The following is a 19,723-nucleotide window of genomic DNA, read 5'->3' as shown; positions in this document are numbered from 1 at the left end:
GGGAGGCGACTCTTATGTGCTGGCTAAACGGAGCCTGGCCTCACCTTACTGGATGAGTGATGAAAACACTTTAAACAGTTGCCAAAGAGTTCAGTAGAAAATATTTGACATCTCACCTACATCAACAAGCAAGAGTTAAAGGTTAAATCACACACACTCAAGTGCTGGGAAAAAGGATATGTTTATGTCATCAACTTTCTTTGTTCTAGGACCGCCCTATGTCAACAAGGAGATAGACACGTTCCCTGCTTGGAGCCACCAGGACAATAGAGGCTGATCCGCAATTTGTGCATGGTGACAAATCCACTTCTAAGCATTTGCAGTTTGTTTCTAGTGACATGAGCTTCTTCACAGGTCTTTACGTGCTTCCAGAGAGCTCTGTGTTTAGAACAAGGTGGTGGTGGCCTTTGCTCTTTCTCCAACCAGATTCTTGAGATCCCAAGCATGAAGCTCAGGGCAGAAGGAGGAGAAGCTGGGAAGGGGAAGTTTTGTTTTGGTTTTTTTTTTTTTCTTTTTTCTTTTCGTACATTTCCTGTGTTGAAATGCACCCCTTAGCATTCAACTCAAAATATGCTGGGTGGTGGGGCCAGGGAGAGGTACTTTACAAAACGGGTGCTCACACATTAGAAGGGCTTTGCTGAAGAGACATTTAGTGCCTTTCTCAAGGAAAAAGGTAAAAGATTGGGCAGGAGATTTCTTGACCAAATCAATAAAGTTTTAATTGAAATTTGTGAGGAAAAGAAAATATACGCAGATGACTAAGATAAAACTATTGCCATGAAAACCCACAGGTGTGTCATGGAAGGAAAAAAAAATCGTCTAGAAAAACGCTTCTTATCTTTTGGTGGATCGAGTTCCCTTTTGAGAATCTGGTGCAAAGTATAGATTATCTGCTTACACTACAGTTTATACCCACGTTCAGGAGGATCAGAGACTCCTTGATGACCGTCTACAGAAGTCTTGGCAGTCAGGGGGCCGCTGGGTGGTACAGTTGGTTAAGTGTCTGACTCTGGGTTTCGGCTTAGGTCATGATCTTATGGCTCCTGTGTACCTGTGACCAACAGAGCCTATGGAAGAATTTGACAGTTTTGGGCAGCCGAATTGACTTATGTCAGTTTGCCCTCATTTTTTTTTTTTTTTTTTTTTAATTTGTCTTAGCAGTAGGCAGGGCAGTGTTTTCCATGGGCAACTTTTTTGGCTTTTACTTTCTGACACTGTAAATCTTACAACTGTTTTCTTTCATGTTGGCTGTTTGGCATTCAGGAGTTAAAACCGTTGGCTGCCTCTAGCAAGTATATAAAATTTCATGGCATAACTTTTGTACTTCTATTTCATTCTTAGGGGGCAGCATGATGAGTGATTAAGAGCGTGAACTCTAGAGACAGACCATTTGGGTTCAGATCTACTAGTTTACTAACAAAGTGACGTTGGACATGCTAATCTTTCAGTTTCCTTATCAATCCTCATAGGGGTGGGGCGCCTGGGTGGCTCAGTCGTTAAGCGTCTGCCTTCAGCTCAGGTCATGATCCCAGGGTCCTGGGATCGAGCCCCACATCGGGCTCCCTGCTCAGCGGGAAGCCTGCTTCTCCCTCTCCCACTCCCCCTGCTTGTGTTCCCTCTCTTGCTGTGTCTCTCTCGGTCAAATAAATAAATAAAATCTTAAAAAAAAAAAACCCTCATAAGGGTGTCTGTGATTGGGTGGGATAACACATGCCAAGCACTCAGAGCAACATCAGGGTTCCAGTAAGAACGAAGAATTGTTAGATATTTTCCCCGGCTTCAAATTCTTTTCCTAGATTATTTTTTCTCTGCCTCATGTTTTATTACTTCCTTTGTGCATTGAAATCTTGTTACTATACCAAATACATGTTTTATAAACCTCCTCCCTTCTTTCAGGCATCCTGACAGCAATGTGAAAGATGGATTTGTGTAGAATGGGATTAGAAGTATGGAAGTCAGTTAGAATAATATAAGAATAATCCATTTGACAGACGATAACTAAACTTGTAGCAGTAGGAATGTGGAGGAAGAGGGGTATTTGGGATATTTACAGGATTGAATTGACAGGACCTGGTGAGCCATTTTAGGTGAAAGATAAATAATAGGGAATCTGGGATAACTTCCAGTTTGCTACTTTAGATGACTGGGCAAATGATGGTACCATCAATCAGGATCAGGAATAGAGTAGTGTCCTAGAGATGGTTAGGGGTAGTGATAAACAATGAGTTAAGTTTTGGCCAGGTTGAATTTGAAGATTTTTGTGGGATTATGAATTGAAGCCCAATAAACCATTGAAAATAAGCATCTACAGGTCAAGAGAGCTTATAAGGCTGGGTACATTGGTTTAGGATTTAGCACAGTATACATTTTTAACAGTGTTTAGAAGTAAAATTCCCTGGTAATAAGTGAAAGCTATGGGGCTTTTGGGAAACAGGCTTGAGGACAAAGGCCGCGACTTACTCATCTTCATATTTCTGGTCCAGACACTAGCCCAGTCTCTGGCACAGAGGAGATCCCCAACCATCTCTTTCATCAGTTACCAGATGAATGAATTGATGACTAAAAAGAAGAAAGCCTCACAGGCGACTGAGAAGGAGCAATAAGAAAGATGACCATGAATTAGAAGAGAGTGATTTCTTAGAAGATGAGGGACCGGAGTTCAAAAATGAAGGTACAGTTAACATTTGGGGGTCTTGGATGACATAAAACTGAGACAACGAGTTAGTGCACTGTATGAGGGAACCAGGACTTAAAAAGATCTCAAGTATGGAAATCAGAGTTAAATCTCATGGTTACTTACTAAGGACAAATGTAAAATCCTAACTTAGGTTTAGAAAATCCAATGCCTAAGTACTGGAAGTATATGACCTGGCTTAATCACGTTCCTGGGGTTTAATAGTATGCTGAAAGGTCAATATAAATTAATTCTAGAGTCTGACTGCCAAAGTATATCATTGGGCAATGCTAATAAAAATATCCAGTATAGGAATGTGGAATAACTTACTATATGTCACAGATACAGTTTAGGACAATGCATTTCAAGAGGAAAAGTTATGAAACTACTGTATATGCAGGGAACAACAAGCGGAATGAGAAAGCATCTGGAAGTCATGCCATTCACTTGAAGACTGGTTGAAGGAAGACATAGGAGGGACATGGTATGTCCCAGCTTCATGCTGCAGAGACACTAATCTTATTCTGTGTAGTCAGGCTTTGATCAAAGGGTGGAACTATAAAAGTGATAAAGTGAGAGAATCCAACTCACTTTGAGAAATTTCGTATAAGTAAGCCTGACTCTTAATGGAATTAGCTCTTAGTGGGGGAAAAAAACAGTGAGCCCTCTCCTCTGTTTACTTATTGAACTAATATTTTGGGGACATCTACTAATGTTCCTAAGATAGAGGTCCCTAGGTAGTAGAGACCTAACAGGAAACTAGTTTGATTCCTGCCCTACTGGATCTTACATTTAGATTCCTTTATTTATCAAGTGTTTATGAGGCTCATGCTGGATATTAAACTAGTCCTAGTCTGCAGGGATATAGTGAAAAAGGTTTCTATTTGCATGGCCTTTACAGTCTGGCAGGGAAGAAGATATTAAGCAAATAAATATAAAAGTCTACATAAAGTTACAGACTAGGTGATCATTTGTACTATGCAGCAGGATGAATTCTAAAAGGGAGAAATTAATCAAGAGAACTAATGTGGTTGGGTGAGTTGTGGAATGGTCTCTCTAAGGATGGACCAATTGCAGGTAAATACAGAGGGAACAGTACATGAAGGGTATGTTCAAGGAATGGAGAGAAGGCAGGAGTCACTGGAGCAAAGTAAACAGGGGAGATAAGTTTGGTGAGGGCAAAGTCTCGTAGGTCTTTGTAGGAATTGGCTTTATTCTAAGTGCAAAGGGAAAGCACTGAACAATTTTAGTGAGTATGGTGATAATAAAATACAATACATTAAGAAAAAAGGAGTCCTCCGAATTCTGTGTGGAATCACAAAAGGGAAAACTGGATATGGAGAAAATAAGAACTCCATTGCCTAAGATTGTTGAGAAGTAATGGTGCTTTGTAGGAGAGTGGAGGCGGTAGATGGATTCAAAACATATTCTAGAGTAGGCTTAATAAGTAATTGGGGACCTGATTTGAATTATACTGATTTGACATGGGGAGTTAGGCCGAGGAGGAGGATTTGGAGAATAACCCTTCAGAATCTAGCTCCTGTGACTGACTGCACTGTGAGATGTGTCCTTGGAGGAGCTCAGCTCCATGTTGGGGGTGGGAGATTGACGATGAACATGAGTTCCTTTTGGACAGATGAGGTTTGCTGGGATGACTGTAGACATGCAAGTGATATCAGTTACAATCAAATAAAGGCCAGAGAGTCCATGACATGTCCCCTAGGGACAGGTCGATATTTCTTGGTGCTCAGACGTGCCTTTGATCTGTCTCCCTTACATTTCCCTCTTTATCTCCGAGATGGAGGGAGAATTTGAAGCTCAAATATTTTGCCCTCATTTTGTTAACAGAAAAATGTGTGATAGTGACTCTTCAAGATTTTTTTTTTAAGAAGGAATTCAAACAGAAGCCTTGTTACCTGTGTTGATTCAAATCAGAGCTATAAAAATGCTGTTTTTCAGATTATCTGTGGTCTTTTACTTGAGGTATTTATATTCCTCATTCTTTGTTAGTACTGAGGATGACCTCAGAGGTCTCTTTTTATAATGAAGATGTTCTCTAGAGGTTTGATTGTTTGTTAGCAATCTCAGAGAATTCAGTGGAATATATGTTGCAGATATTTCTTTCATTGGAAGTATATCATAGAAGAATCTTATGTGAGAAATTGAAAAGTTGCCCAGAAATTGTTAAACATCAGTGTTTTTTGATAAGATCGGTGGTGGGTATGAGAGATATGATCATTAAGTCAGGGAAGATAAGCATTCCTATGAATTAAAATATCGCTCAGCAACTATGATTAAATGCCAAAAGGTCTTTCAAATAAACACTTAAATAATAATAAGAGTTTATTATTATTATAAACTCTTACAGCCGTCGAGTAAGATGATGTGGAGTCTCATTATTCTCCTCCAACCCCCAAAACAAGTCATTTTTCTTTATACAATCTCTTGATCCACTGCTTCTACACTTAATGCAGCAATTTAGACTACTGCCTTATTTCAATCCATCATCTGATATGTGGGCTATTGAAATGGGGTCGGTCCTGCTTTCTGGTTCTTCCTTCTGCCCTCCTGCACACTGCCATCAAAACAAATTTTCTAAAATGCTTCTTTTGTCATGCTTCTTCTGCATTCAAAATCCTTCAGCCGTTTCACATGTTAGGACAGTAAAAGGTCCCACCTCCTGCAGCTGGGAGAAGCTTGGTAGGACCCAGCCAATCCTACGGAGTGTATTTTCCCCATTCATTGTCCTGCAAACACACTGGAGTGTTTCCACCTCTGTGTTTGTTTATGTTGTTTCTTCATCCTGGCATACCTAACTCCTGGAGCTGCCCTCTTCTCTTAAGGCCAAGACTGAGCTCCACCTCCGGGAATGCTCCCAGGGCACTGGGTCCTTACAGATTTTGCGTTGCTTGTCACTTGCTTCCTTATATCATTACATATTTTGTCCACTTACATGTCCCAGATTTCGCATCTGTGTTATTCTCTTCTACCGGGAGAGAACACTTCTGATGAGGCTTCCCTACCCTGTTTCTCAGCAACCCTCTCCACAGTGCCTGGATGCCTGGCCTGAGGTCAGTGGGATCCTTGAGATCATCTGTATCCAGATTCAAGGCACTTTCCACTGAGGAAAGAGCACAGGCTAATTGGAAAGCCTAGTTTTGGAAGTAAGAATGAAGAAAGATAACTTTTGCCAAAGGCTACAGTGCAATAAAATGCACTGCATGTTTCTCTTTCTCTGACTCGTGTCTCTGGCTCAATGTTAAAGCTTATTTCCCCCTTTCTTGTACTGAATCATATTTTTCTATTTCCTTCCAGAATCTGTTTTCTCCTTCAGTCTTTCATCACCCCTAAGCATGTGTCCCTTCTCATCTAAGATTCTTTTTCTCTCCCAAATCGTCTGAACGGAGTTGTTAATTTCATTGTCTAATTTTTTTTCTCTTTTCAATTATAACACTCAATTTCCTTTTTAGTTATTTATTTATTCCTTAAACTTCATTTTTATTCATTCTTATTTTCTTTCTGGGTCGAGAGACTTTGACTTCTTCTTCTCCTCCCTCCTCCCCCGCCCAACCCTAAATAGTTCCCTGTTAAAGGAATGGACATTTCTATATAAAACACAGTGTACGTTCAGGTTAAATGGAGAGATAGCTTCTTCTTATTCTTCTTGTTCCTGGCCAGTCGGTTATAATTTTGTGTTCTTTTTTAATATTGTCTGAAGGTTTATTTGAAATTCAAGATAAGGTTTTATAATAGATTACTTTAGAGTACCCAGGTCTGCTCATACTCTGTATTACCTACTACATTACCTGCTATTTACACACTAGCTTGATTTCTGTTATTTTTTTTTTTTTGAAGATTTTATTTATTTGACAGAGAGAGACCCAGCGAGAGGGAACACAAGCGGGGGGAGTGGGGGAGGGGGAAGCAGGCTTCCCGTGGAGCAGGGAGCCTGATGTGCGTCTCCATGTGGAGTTCGGTCTTAGGACCCTGGGACCATGACCTGAGCCAAAGGCAGACGCTTAACGACTGAGCCACCCAGGCGCCCCTTGATTTCTGTTATTAATGACTTGGAGCTATCTGATAATCAATGACTGTTTTGTTTGCTTTTGCCTTTACAATCCTGCCATTTAAATCTCTTATATCTGGAGGAAAACATTGGAGTGGCTTCTTCACATAGTATGCAGTAAACAATACTGTCAGTTACAGACAGAAGATGAGGGCTGTTGTCTTTTTTAAAATAAATGAATGCCTTTCTTAGCCATGTAATCACATCAACCCTCTTAGATGAAGTGATGATTTCCTTCCTTCTGATTAAAAGGAGTTCTTGTTGAAATAGTGCTAATCTCATGGACTCTATTACTCAGCATTATAATAGGGAGGGATAAACTCAGAATAGTTGCTCAACTGTGAGATCTATTCGTCCTGAGAGAGTAGGTTGGAAATGAAATGCATAAAAAATTTAGGTGAATATTTTTCATGTCAGCACAGTGGGTTCTTCTCCATGCCTGACTGAGACCAGAAAGTGAAATCCCTTCTACCCTGAAAGATTCCCAGACTGCAAATAAAAAATTCACCAAGGTGAAAATGCTACCTTTGTTCTTTAAGGCATGGTTTGAAACTATGCTTCTATTTCAATTAATTTATTTTTTGCCTTTCCCGCCCCGTATTCACTCCACTCAGACTTCGCATGTATATGGCTGCCCTTGACAGGGACCTTGGCTTTCTTTAGCTGAGAAGCCTGGACTGTTACTTGAAACATGAGAGGTTTCCATGTATTTTGACATTCCATAGTATACCTTGTCTTAGCTTGTTGTCTCTTCAGGAATTGAGTAAGATAAAAATAATAACAATGCTAAAAATAGCTTATATTTATAAAGCACTTAATGTATACAAGGTACAGTTCCACCCATTTTATATAAACTGCCTTGATTCATCTTCACAATAATCCTAATGATGTTGGTATCATTGTTATAATATCTGTTTTCAGATGAGGAAGCTGAGACACAAAACTAGTAAGCAGTTGGCTCCAGGGAGCCCAGACCACCACCGCAACAGCCGCCCCCCCTCCCGGTTGCTGGGGAAAAACGACAACAACAACAACAACAACTGGATTCCATTTCCCACTATTTTACTCACTACTTCATAATAAACTATAGTGATAGAAAAGATAAGAATACTTATATTTGGTGGCAAGGATTGCTTGGCTACGTAGAGGAGAAGATTGATCTTCCAAAGTTAGTAAATAAGATTTCTGGAGTCCCCAAAATGCTGGGTGAGGTCAGGGAAAAGGATATTTATTCACTGCTAAAATTCCATGCCCCCACTTTATCCAAGAACATCAGGGCTTAATGTAGGTAGTGTGCAGGTACTACAGAGAGGCGTCAATCTTTTGCTTCAGTGAATATGTAGTACCCACCAGGGAATCTAGTAGTGAGATATTCTGGGAGTCAAGAGGAAGGTGTGTTGTGAGAAGGGCAGTTTAGGAAAGGGAACAATGAAGGGCTTTATACCAAGCCCATGGATCACACTGATGCCAGTGTAGTTGGTTGTCATTATCCAGTTGAAATCATTCTTGAAACACATAAGTCATCTTACTATTTGCTTGTGATATGTGCCATAATTTCATACATTTGAAAATGCAAATCCTGGATGACCCATATTTCTTTTTAGGGTCATATGCATTTTAATGACAGCTGCATGAAGTGGGTAATGATGTCTGTTAATGGAAGCCTAAGTCCAAGGACAGTCATCCCTGTGTGTGCCTAATGGGGAGAAACAAGAATATATAATAAGAATAGCACTTGGGTTTTTAACAAAATAGTCTTCCTCTTAAAAAACAAACAAACAAAACAAAACAAATAAAAAAACTTGTAGTCAATGCTCTAAATTATGCAAGAAATATGACTTTACTCCAGAACCAAAAGAACGAGGCATATAGAACAATATTTGAAACCAATATTTAAAAACTCTTAGGTGTCTTTCAATTCTCATAATTCCTGCTTAATATAATTCTGATATTTTCCTTCAACTGGGTCATCCTACTCTCTTCTTATGGATGGAAACCTCCAGATGACGCTCATTCCCTGAGAAAATTTGTTCAACGGCTCTTCAGTGATGTGTAAAATAGTTGCTCCTTCTTATGTCTTTACATTTATTATGTTATTCAATCCTCACAGCAACCCTACATTAACACTGAGGCATAGAGAAATTAAGTAATTGTTCCTGGGCCACATAGCTAGTGAAGGGATTTGGACTCCAGCAGTTACACAAGGAACACAGGTGTGAATTGCTATCAATCTGCAACTTTAATTCTATTAACTAGTTCTGGAGCGGAGCTCCAATGAGCTGAGTATGGGAGTGTCAGGGACAAACTCCCATTACTCCACAGAACAAGACAAAGGTAATGTACCATCTTGTAATAAGATTGCACTAAGAAGATCACTTGTACATTCCAGATAATAAGTCAGGTGGCTTGTAAGTCAGTTGAGTTACACCCTCCAGCTATGTCCTTTGGTTTTATCAATATTAAATCACACAGGTAGATTTCTTTTACAACCTGTTCTTAAGGGGAGGGGACACATTTCAAACATACTTGAGCAGAGGAATTTTCAAGCAAGTATGATTGCCCTATGTGATAGGAAAGAATGAGGAAAATTAAATGTTTTAAGGGTCTCCTGAAAGTATCAGAATGCCACTAGGAACTGGCATATAATTTATTTCAGTTCATCTGTCCAAAGAAAATATGAGGTAATAATTACTATCCCCACTTGGTAGATGAGAAAACTGAGATCAAGAAGGCTTACCGACCGAAAAAGGCAGAGCCAGAATATAAACCCAGGTGTTTTGGTATTCAGAATCCACATCTATCATTTTAGGGTGCCCAAAGATTGCTGTGTTGGATGCAGAGTGTGGTTTCCAATTTTAAGGATATATTTGCATTAAGCCATGCAAATTCCTGTATTCAAAGTTGCAGACTATGGTCTGGGGAAAGATGCCTTCTCCTAAAGATCCTGCAAGGAAATTAATGTGTCAGAGAGGTAAGGACTTGGAGATTTCTAGGATGGTGTCTCCATGGATGGTAGTGCATTCATAGGAGGATATGATTTGCTTAAAATATTGACTGCAAATGAATTTAGTGATTCCACTTTGGGACATGTTAAATTTGAAGTGACATTGCAACATATCGACAGAGCTGACTAGTAGGCAACTGAGAACAGAGCTCAGGAATGAAGTCTGGGCTAAATTATACACAGTGTATAGATGGAGATTTGAATCAAGGAGTGGATGGGATTTCCCAGGTTGAATACGGAGGAGGAGCCAGGGGCTAAAGAGAGTTCTGCAAATCACCTAAGGGCTGGGAGCTCAAGAAGGAGAGCCTGGGGGGCATTCGTGGAGGTGGCAGACCTGCAGAGCCCCCAGTGTCTGCGAAGACAAAGCAGACACACTTCCAAGTAGAAGGGGACTGTCAATCACATGCAGTAATAAAGAGAATTTAAGAGGATGAAAACTGAAAAGGAGTCACGTGACAAAAATATATAGTAAATCACTGGGGCTGCGTTAAAAAGAAAAATAAATCAATGTGTTTTATTAATGGAGTTTTTAGACAATGTTCTCAAACCACAGGCAAAGCTAATTTTTCACTGCAGACTAACCTATTACAAGCAATGGAAATCATACTGAAAAGAGAAAACTTGCTACTAGTGAATTAGGCATATGTCACATGATCATTTGAGATGGGCCACATCTCCTGGTAAGCTCAAGGAATGACCAGGAAGCAGCGCGGTTGGGAATAGGGTTGGGGAGGAAACTCTGAGGATAGAGAGCCTTTTATGGACTCTGATCCCACTTGGGATGAGATGGGAAACGTTGGGGGCTGAGCAGAGGAATGATACGATCTGACCTGTGCTTCCACAGGATACATACAGATGCTATGTTGGGATTAAAGTGTGCGGAGGTGCAGACAAAGCAGCAAGACCAGTTCAGAGGCTACTGGACTCCAGGAGAGGAGAGAGATGGTAGTGGCGTGGGCCAGGGTGGTAGAGGTATGTGTCAGATAGCAGATGCATTTTGAAGGTGAAGCCCACAGAGAAAATACTGGAATAGGAACCGGACACTGCGTACACAAAACTTTTTTCCCTAGTGTAATTATTTTTTTTTTTCTGGTTGGGGGTAGAAGCGGTGTTAAGATGAATTGTTTCCAGACTGGGGGAAATCACAGCAGACGTGGACGGTAGCGAGAACTGTCGTAGTAAGGAAAAAGTTAACACGGAGGTGAGTGGCCAGAGTGATGTCCTTGAATAGAGCCAGAGGGGAAGGGAGCTCTGCCAAGTGAAAAGAATGGCCTGTTCCTCCTCATTGGTCTGTACTCTGACCTGGTAGTTCCCACACTTTTCAGGTATGGCTCTCTCTTTAATGTTAACAACTTTCACGGACTTTCTATGTTAGCAGTTGTACTTTGAGTACTCACAGGTGAAGAGAACGGAATTATAACCATATTACTAATTACAACAGCAGCAAAGTTATATTTCAGGAAAAGTACAGTTATATGTGAGACATATTTGTTGTTGTTGCTGCTCTATGTGTGGTGCATCTTTAGACTGAGGTCTCCTCTGAAACCCCGAAGATTTCATGCCTACAGCCCACTGTTCGGAAAACCTGCTTTAGCAAAACTGCACAACCAACCCCTTGCTTTCTGAATATGCCCAGGGGGGTTGCTATTTCGTCTGAGATTGTGTCTTCTGCATCCCTCAGGGCAGGGTGCGACTCCTCCACAAATTTTTTCCAATCATACACTTCACTTCTTTGTGTTCCAGTAATTGTTCTTGTCCTTTACACTGCTCATATTATTTGTATGGTAATTGAATGCACAGCACATACCTCTGGATACCTAAACACTTCAAATATATGACACGTGCAGGTATACAGCTATATACAGAGCTTCTCTCCTCTATTACCTGAGATTATTTCAGCCTGAAATTATGTTTCGTTCATCTCTGTTTCTCAGCAGTGGACTTTTCACTATTGAGTGGAACAGAAATACTTGAAAAACTGGTTTCATTTTGTGGTATTCCAGAGGACAGAATAATTATCAGTTGACAGATTAAGAATAAGATAGATTTTTGGCTTAATGAAAGGAAAGACAGTATACTCTTTTGAGACCTTAAGAATTGGAAAGACTATTATTTAAAGTAATGAGTTCCAGGTAAGTGAATATATCCAAGTCATTCTTTTCTCCTAACTGCCATTGAAGCTCTGTGCTATACAGATATACCAAGTGTAACAGATAGCATCACATTTCATCTTTATAATAGGCCCACAGAGAAGGCATTTTAATCATCCCCATTTTACCGGAAGGGGTCAAGCAGCTTGCCTTGGTGTACAGCTTATAAGAGACAGTATTGGTATTGAAACTCGAGTCTGTGTGATGATCCAGTCTAGATATTTGACTTGAATGCCTCACTGTGCAGGAGGGATGAAGGAGTAGATAAATCTCCAAGGTTATAAAAGAAGAAGATACAACTCTAGGAAGATGCGAGTTATCTAAGTAACACCCTATGCTTTTATTATAGTTTAGCAGGCTTGCTTTCCAAAAGAGAGCCATGAAATGGAATGCTGAAAAGGAGAAGCCATCCATAGTGAGGTACCTGAGATAATCTTTCACTTTGTTCATCCCCATTTACTCTTAGATCCAAATAATCCTTGATCCAGAATAAAAACAAGTCCAAGGTCATTGACAACCATATTATGATGAGATAACCATTAAGTGGGCCTGGGGAGTCTGGGAGACCTCTCCAAATGTTGAGGACACCTCGCTTTTGAGTAATGGACACAACTCTCAGACTATATCACTAATAATACCATAGTTCTCAATATGCATCTGAAGTATCTAGGTCCTTAATTAATCTTATCTCCCTTCTCCTTCATTCTCTTTGAGTCCACATATATTCTGAGACTTTCTTAAATTCTGTTATTTCTGAGTTCTGTTATTTCTTGAGTAACAAATAAAAGAATCAATCATTTGATAATGTGTCACTTATGAATATAAGAAAAACTCCTGCAAATTAAATGGTAAGCCATTGGTCCAATTCTTCACCAAAGGAGAATGCCATACTTTTGAAAACCTTTTATTCTTGATGTTTTGTTCAAGAAAATGTGTATTTACTTGCATAGAATGGGACCAGGATATTGAATAGGGAAATATCCTACACGCACTTTCTTATCACATTTCAGTATGTTCGCTCTTTCAGCAAATAATCTAATTTGACATTTAGAAGCTTGGAGCACAGAGGGAGACATTACCACCCCATCCTTCTGTGTTTCTGCTGGTTATTTTGACAGTCTACTTCAGTATAACTGAAAAAAGCTTTATTCAAGTGAACATCAACTTCACTTTCCATAGAACTATGACCTTAAAAAAACCAATCTTTTAACTTCCTTTGGGGAGCCATGTGACTGACTGCCTTGTCAGCAAGCTACTTTTCCTGAATCTAAGTTATTTCCTTTCCTACAGAGAAAAATTGCTGTTATCACTTCCAACCCTTCAGTAATGGCCTTTTTCATGTATAGTATATGCTTTAAAAAAAAAAAAAAATGAATGTCTCTTCCTTTTGCTTATTTGCTCAAAAACTGTTTATCCTAAAGAAAAATGTAAGGATATAAGCACATTTCATGTACTGTGAAGAAGAAAAAAGTCAGCATCTGCAGAGATTTCTGATCCAATAGACAGCTAAAATTCTCTAAAACAGCTATTTTAAGACATTCATTTCAAATACCTAAAACCAAAAAAAACATGGTCTGGTTAAAGCCAGCATCACCCAAGTACTTCCTGATTTCCTTATAACTTTTTCTTCAGTTTTTATCCCACATAACTTTTCTGAAACATTTAACACTGGAACTACTGTCCTGTGTGAGATTCCTCCCGCCTTACTTTTGAGTCCCTGGTCCCATCCTGATTTCTTCTCTTGATGACTTTTTCTCACCCTTCTTCACTAGCTCCTTTCCTATCTGGCACAGCCCTTGCAACGCTCTAGTCATAGCATCCTGCTTTCTTTCTACATATTCTAACTGGACATTCTCACATCAACTCGCCTAGCTTCAAGCCTCATCTACTCACTGATTTTTCCCACATTCAGCCTAGAGTTCTCTCCTGAACTCTCACCCAGTTGCCCCCTGGGCAGCTTCTCTTAGATGTCCCACGGTCACTTCAAACTTAACATGTCCCAAACTGCACTCAGTATCTTCTCAGCCAGCCCTTCCTGTGTTCCCATCTCACTGAGAATGTTTTTATACACCCAGCACTAAGCTTAAAATCACCAACTCATCCTCAATTTAATTCTATTAAAGATTCTCCTAGCTGCTCCTTCTCTTCCTTCCCCATTGCCATATGCTGCGTTCATGCACTCACAGCTCTCCTCCAGATGATCACAGCTGTGATCTCCTAAAAATGCCCTAGTTTCTTATCTCTCTTGTGCTGAAGTCAGACATTCTGCATATCATCCTTTCTTTAAGACCTTTGATAATTCCCCATTTCATATACAGAAAAATCCCAGGCTCCTCAACAGATACTACAAAGCCATTTACAGTTTAGCCTCAATGGCTCCGCCGGCCATCTTTCCGCACACTCTCCCCACCCGCCCCAAAGGCATATGCACTAGTCACCACCATCTCTATATCTTTTGTCCTTGCACATGCCATTTTTATCTTTGCCTAAAATGCATTCCCCCCACCTCCGCTTTTTGCCTGCCTGATTGTGCCATTCGTTTTTCAACAGCCGACTCAAATACCATCTCTTCTTTGAAGTCTACCTGACTTCTCCAGGCGCACGTTCTCCCTCTGTTTCTATTGCCCTTAGAGAGAGGTTATGGCAGAGCCTGTTAGCACGACCCTCTTCCCTTTTCTGGCCCTACCTCTCAGCTTAAAACCTTGGGAGTGATCCTAGAATGGGAATACGAGGTGGTGGTTCCTTGAGATAGACCTCCAAGCAGGTAGGGTGCCAGTTTATACTTGTACTGGGTAAAGTGGAGGAGGGTAAAAGGGAGGGATAAACTCATGCCTGATGACTCACTGGACCCAGGCTTCCTATCTGAAAGCAACTGGAAAATGATGGGGCCGCCTCGGATATCCTGAAGAGAATTAATTCTCGGTATAGTACAATCGGGAAGAATGATTTAGAAACATAAAAATTTCATACTTCTTATTGAGTTAACACTGCTTAGTAAACTAGGTACTTATGTAAACCCATTTAAATGCGCAGAAACTCGGCAAGGAAAGAACAAATTTTAATCCCAAACCACTATCAAAGCAAATTTCCCATTACTGACTTATCCTTGATTCCAAGGAGTAACACCATCGTTATACCTCTAGTGAACCCTCTGGAGATCAAAGCATGGTCAGAAGGTCCCCGTGAAAGACACGTAGGAATGCACAATCGTGTTCTGATCCAAAGTATGATTCTGACTCACAGTGTAAGGATAAAGCAAAGACAGAGGGCAGCTCCTACTCAGATCAGAGTTTAGAATGAGTACCTAACCAGTTGCCAAATGATCAGGAACTCGCTGGAATCACGGAGGACCCTGTTGATTAGGAGGTATATTACTGTAAACCAGCCATGTTTGGAAGTAGCTGATATGTTTGTTCATCTTCTCTCAAGGGCAGAAACGCAAGATATTTTATTATGTTATACAATATTAACAGTAATTTCTCCCAAAAGTATTCTGAGGGAACACTAGGCCATTCTTGAGCAACTAGTGTCTGATTCTTTCTCTGTACTCTCAGTTCTTCTGCCTCCACTGCCTACCCATATATTCCATTCTATATCACTTGTCAACTCTGTTCCTGCCAGCCCTGTATTAATTTCATGAAAGTCTATTTTCTGAACGATATCTTGCTTTCTCGGATCATTTTCCCATAATCTGTCTGAAAACCTGAGGCACTCCACTATAATGGAATTCCTTGGACTCTATAATATCAGCCTTTAAGGTGATCATATTGCCCATACACTCGGCCAGAGAGACCTATGATTTTCAACTTCCTCCTGGAAAGATGCCTCTTCTCTGGAATTTCCTATGCTCCAGCTATTCCCCATTACCTCCCTCTTCTCCTGGACTCTGGTTTCCTGACTCTCCCTGGAAACAAACATTTACTACCCTTGGGGGTCATCCTTGACAATAATGTAGAAGAAATAGTCACAGAAATGTATATGAGAGATACCAATAATGTCAAATATAGCTCCAGCAAGTTCTGAATTTAAGGGTTCTGCCAACACTAGAAGGAACCAAGTAATCAGAGGTAGGTGAGCATAAAGATTGCCTAAAGTATTAGTAGTCTTTTAATTCTTAACAGTGTGTGATTTCACGTAGGACTTCAAACAACCCAACACGAAGGAGAACGGAGACTATTTCTAATGATAAAAAGTGAGGTTGGCTTCCTTACCTTCCTCCCCCTCAATTTTTAAATGGGCTCAAGTAATCTAAAAACCAGAATTACTGCACAAATAACTACTCTGGGCGCATCAAAATACCTTTATGTTAAGAGTAGGTAAATTTTGGCGAGGTTGTTATAACGGCTTTTTTATATACCCTGGGAATTGTATCTTAAACATCTACCTCCACCAGAGACTCTGGGATTGCAATACACTGTCTGAGATAGGCTTCATTACGTGGTGATGAAAGTAATTGTGGGATGCTGTTACGCTTTGCAGGCTGCCGGCAACTTGTACAAATACCTAAGACTCTTTTTTTTTTTCCCCTTCTGATTTAAACTATCACATATAAGGCTTTGCAGTGAAATCAGAGGTATAGAAGCTGCTGGTGTCTGTAAATATTTCATCCCATAGGTACTCCCCGGTCTGGAAAACAACCTGCTGGGCATGTTGACTGGGTATCAGAGATCACCTTGGTAGAGGAGGATCCACCCATTTCTTTATCATAACAGCTCCCCCTGCTGCTTCCAAGTGAAGACTTCAGGATTGTTTGCCATTTTCCTTTCAACTTTTGAGGGACTCTGGAAACATGGCTGGAAAACATTATCTTCAACTGAACCGTGGCCAGGAAAGTCTCAGGAGGGAATTCTTTCCTGACATAAAATTAAACCTGGCTTCAGCGTATCTTAGGGGGAAAAAGGAGGAAAACTTACTGTTGATGTTTCTTGGCTTGGTTTTCTCTCTGTTCTTAAAGCAACATTATTTTAAAAATCTGTAACAAAACCTGTCATCTGCCAAGTCAGTCCAAGTGTCCCAGCGGCTCACAGCTCAGGTTTCTCTGTCTTGCCCTGTTCTATCGCCTTACTCCACACACACTTTGCAAACTTTATTCATACACAGATGCTTTTTCACTTACCTGCGGTAGGAGCAGTGCCCCCCCCCCCCCCCGCCCCGGTTGTAGAAGGGATCCTGGTGCCCAAAGTCCCACAGAGTCCCAGACGGTGTGGCACCAATGTGGTGGTGGGACTTCCAAGTCACAGTAACTAGGCCTCCAGGTGACTTATCCAGCCAAGCTTCACATGACTTCAGAAGTGGCTCTGGAGTAGTTGACCCCAGACTATGTATGTTCAGGTCTAACAAGATGTACTACTTACTTCGAAAAGAAAATCTGGAAGCTGTGGTTGGCGGCCTCTGCCTCTCTGTACGTGAAGTAGATGGTTATTATGTGACCTGATGTCCTGGGTAAGAAGATGGGAGGTTATTTATTCTCCCAACGGTCAGATGTTAGAATTGAGTCAGAAGGAAATAAAAAAAGAAGAAGAAGAAGAAGAAGAAGAAGAAGAAGAAGAAGAAGAAGAAGAAGAAGAAGAAGAAGAAGAAGAAGAAGAAGAAGAAAGAACTAGAATTGCCCGCACCAGAGCACTGATGACTCTGCTGGTGAAAGACATCTTGCGTCTCAAGAGGAGACCAGACCCACTTGCCAAATCAGTGCTGGTTTGGGGTCACCCCCCCCTTTTCTGACACGACCTTCTTTTTTGAATCCCATGAAAAACAGGGACTTAGAAACAGTTTGTCCATGGGTGTGGAAGAAGTAGAGCAAGTGAATTGACACTGCTGAGAATTTCTCTAGGGTGGAGAATGGTCCTTATAGGCCCTTGGATGTTGACATTGGTCTCTGGCTCTGAATCTACTACTCACATTAAAATGCACTTACAGGATTAAAGAATGCTGTGTGGGTCTATCTGGTCAATCTGCACCCTGTGCGGACCAAGACACCATGTGGGATGCACTCCACAGGCCCTGCTGGGGAGTGGCTGAGCTGGGCCATAAACACACGGAGCACTCGCCTATTGATCTGGTTGAAGATCTGCTCCTAAATGGCCCTTGTTTAAGATTATCTCTTCCCACTGGCTGATATGATAAATTGCTTTTTTGGAGGTTAAGGTATTCTCTCTCTAAGGCATACGTTTACAATCTAAGTATTTCACGATAGGAGAGTAAAGTAACATTTTACAGCGAATGCATTTTTAAAGGCAACAGCTAGCCAGTTACATCGCCAGGCCATGGAGATGGGGGTCACAGTCGTGATGGCAAGGGTGGTTCTTTGAGGAAGGTGGGTTGAAGCAGAAGGATCAGGCCAGAGGCAGCGGGTGTTGCCTGGGAGAGTCTGGGAAGGCCAGTTCAGAGTCACAGGTGGGGAGACCTGGCCACCTTGGGGGACAAAATGAGAGCACTGTGGGCTGGGGCTTGGTTGATGGGGATGGAAACTGTAGAATGCTAGAAGCATAGAGGTAGAGGGAGGAGAGTGGGCTCTGAAGCAAAATTCAACTTCTCTCTCCTAGTTTTCTGAGGCTTTATCTGAGAATTGGCCCTGCCTTCTCTAATATCCAGATACTTGGAGAGTAATTTGATTGTTCCTCGTCCTGACAAGTGATTTTCTTCTTCGTCCACCTGCTTGTGGAGGTCTCAGAATAAAGACTAGGGAGCTGGGTCCTGGAGCAGAGGGCCCGAGCCAATTCGGCTGTCACCACTGGAGCCTGCCTGGCATTTTCTCCCACGTGCACCTGTGCAGTGTTCTTCTCTTCACACTCCCATTCCTTTTTTTTTTTTTTAAGATTTTATTTATTTATTAGAGAGAGAGCAAGAGAGTGACCACAAGCTGGGAGAGTGGCAGGCAGAGGGGGAAGCAGGACCCCCGCAGAGCTGGGAGCCCAATGCGGGACTCGATCCCAGGACCCTGGGATCATGACCTGAGCCGAGCCACCCAGGTGCCCCTCCACACTCCCATTCCACTTGCACCTCCGTACATGAAGACGACCCTGATGATATCATTGGCCAACTAAAAGAAAACATTATATGTTTAAATTTGGTCAACTGATTAATTTCTTTCCTGTGGCAGATTGATTTATTGGTACCAACTATTCAGCCCCCCTTGCAGTGAGAGGATCACACATCCACATCCAGTGCAATGTGACATTTAGCGTCTCCTGTGTTGGAGGCGTGTTTTTTGCCCAATTGATACGGGGCTTGGCCATATGACTTGTTTCAGCCACTGGAATATGAGCAGGCATGACATATATCTGGCCTCTGGCAGAAGCTGCAAAAGCCCTTGTATGTTTCAGTCAGTCATTTTCCTTGAGAAGCCATGGTTCCCCAGTAGGGTCTGCTCCTTCAGCCCGCGACTCTGAATAAGACAAGAAGATGCAAGAAATAGAGCCATAGCAGCTGATCCCCAGCCACCAACGTGTGACATAAATGAGAAACCAATGTCTGTTGTAAGCCACTGAAATTGGGGTTTGCTTGTTACAACAGGCAAAATTGACTAATATAAATCCCTCCCACAGTTTAGCCCCAACCTACTTGACTGGACTCACGGCACCACAACTGCACATGCACCCTACGTTCTGCCAATCTAGAAGCAACTCCACTTCTCTGTCTCTGTGTTCAGCTTTTATCATTCTCCTAGCTCAAACTGTCTTTCCCCAGTCTTAGCGAACCTTACTGTAAAGATTCTTCCAGCTAGCTCAAAATCTTTCTCCTATATAAAATTTTTTTCTGAATGTCTTGGTTTGAAGTGACTTGCCCTTCCTCTGAGTTGCAGCAGGCAGTCCATGTTTATGTTATCCATC

General features: G+C 41.3%; 1 long non-coding RNA gene across 1 annotated transcript; it reads left to right on the top strand.

Moving 5' to 3' along the window:
* The first annotated feature begins 208 nt into the window (after positions 1 to 208).
* LOC113928427 lies at positions 209 to 7,819 on the top strand. Its single transcript, XR_003521899.2, has 3 exons — positions 209 to 294; positions 2,484 to 2,671; positions 7,662 to 7,819. It is a non-coding gene; the product is annotated as an uncharacterized LOC113928427 (long non-coding RNA).
* Positions 7,820 to 19,723: the final 11,904 nt, after the last annotated feature.

This window comes from Zalophus californianus, chromosome 5 (genome assembly GCF_009762305.2).
Source record: "Zalophus californianus isolate mZalCal1 chromosome 5, mZalCal1.pri.v2, whole genome shotgun sequence".
Classification (NCBI taxonomy): domain Eukaryota; kingdom Metazoa; phylum Chordata; class Mammalia; order Carnivora; family Otariidae; genus Zalophus; species Zalophus californianus.
Note: the sequence above shows the minus strand (reverse complement) of the source record. Positions and strands in the feature narration are given on the sequence as shown.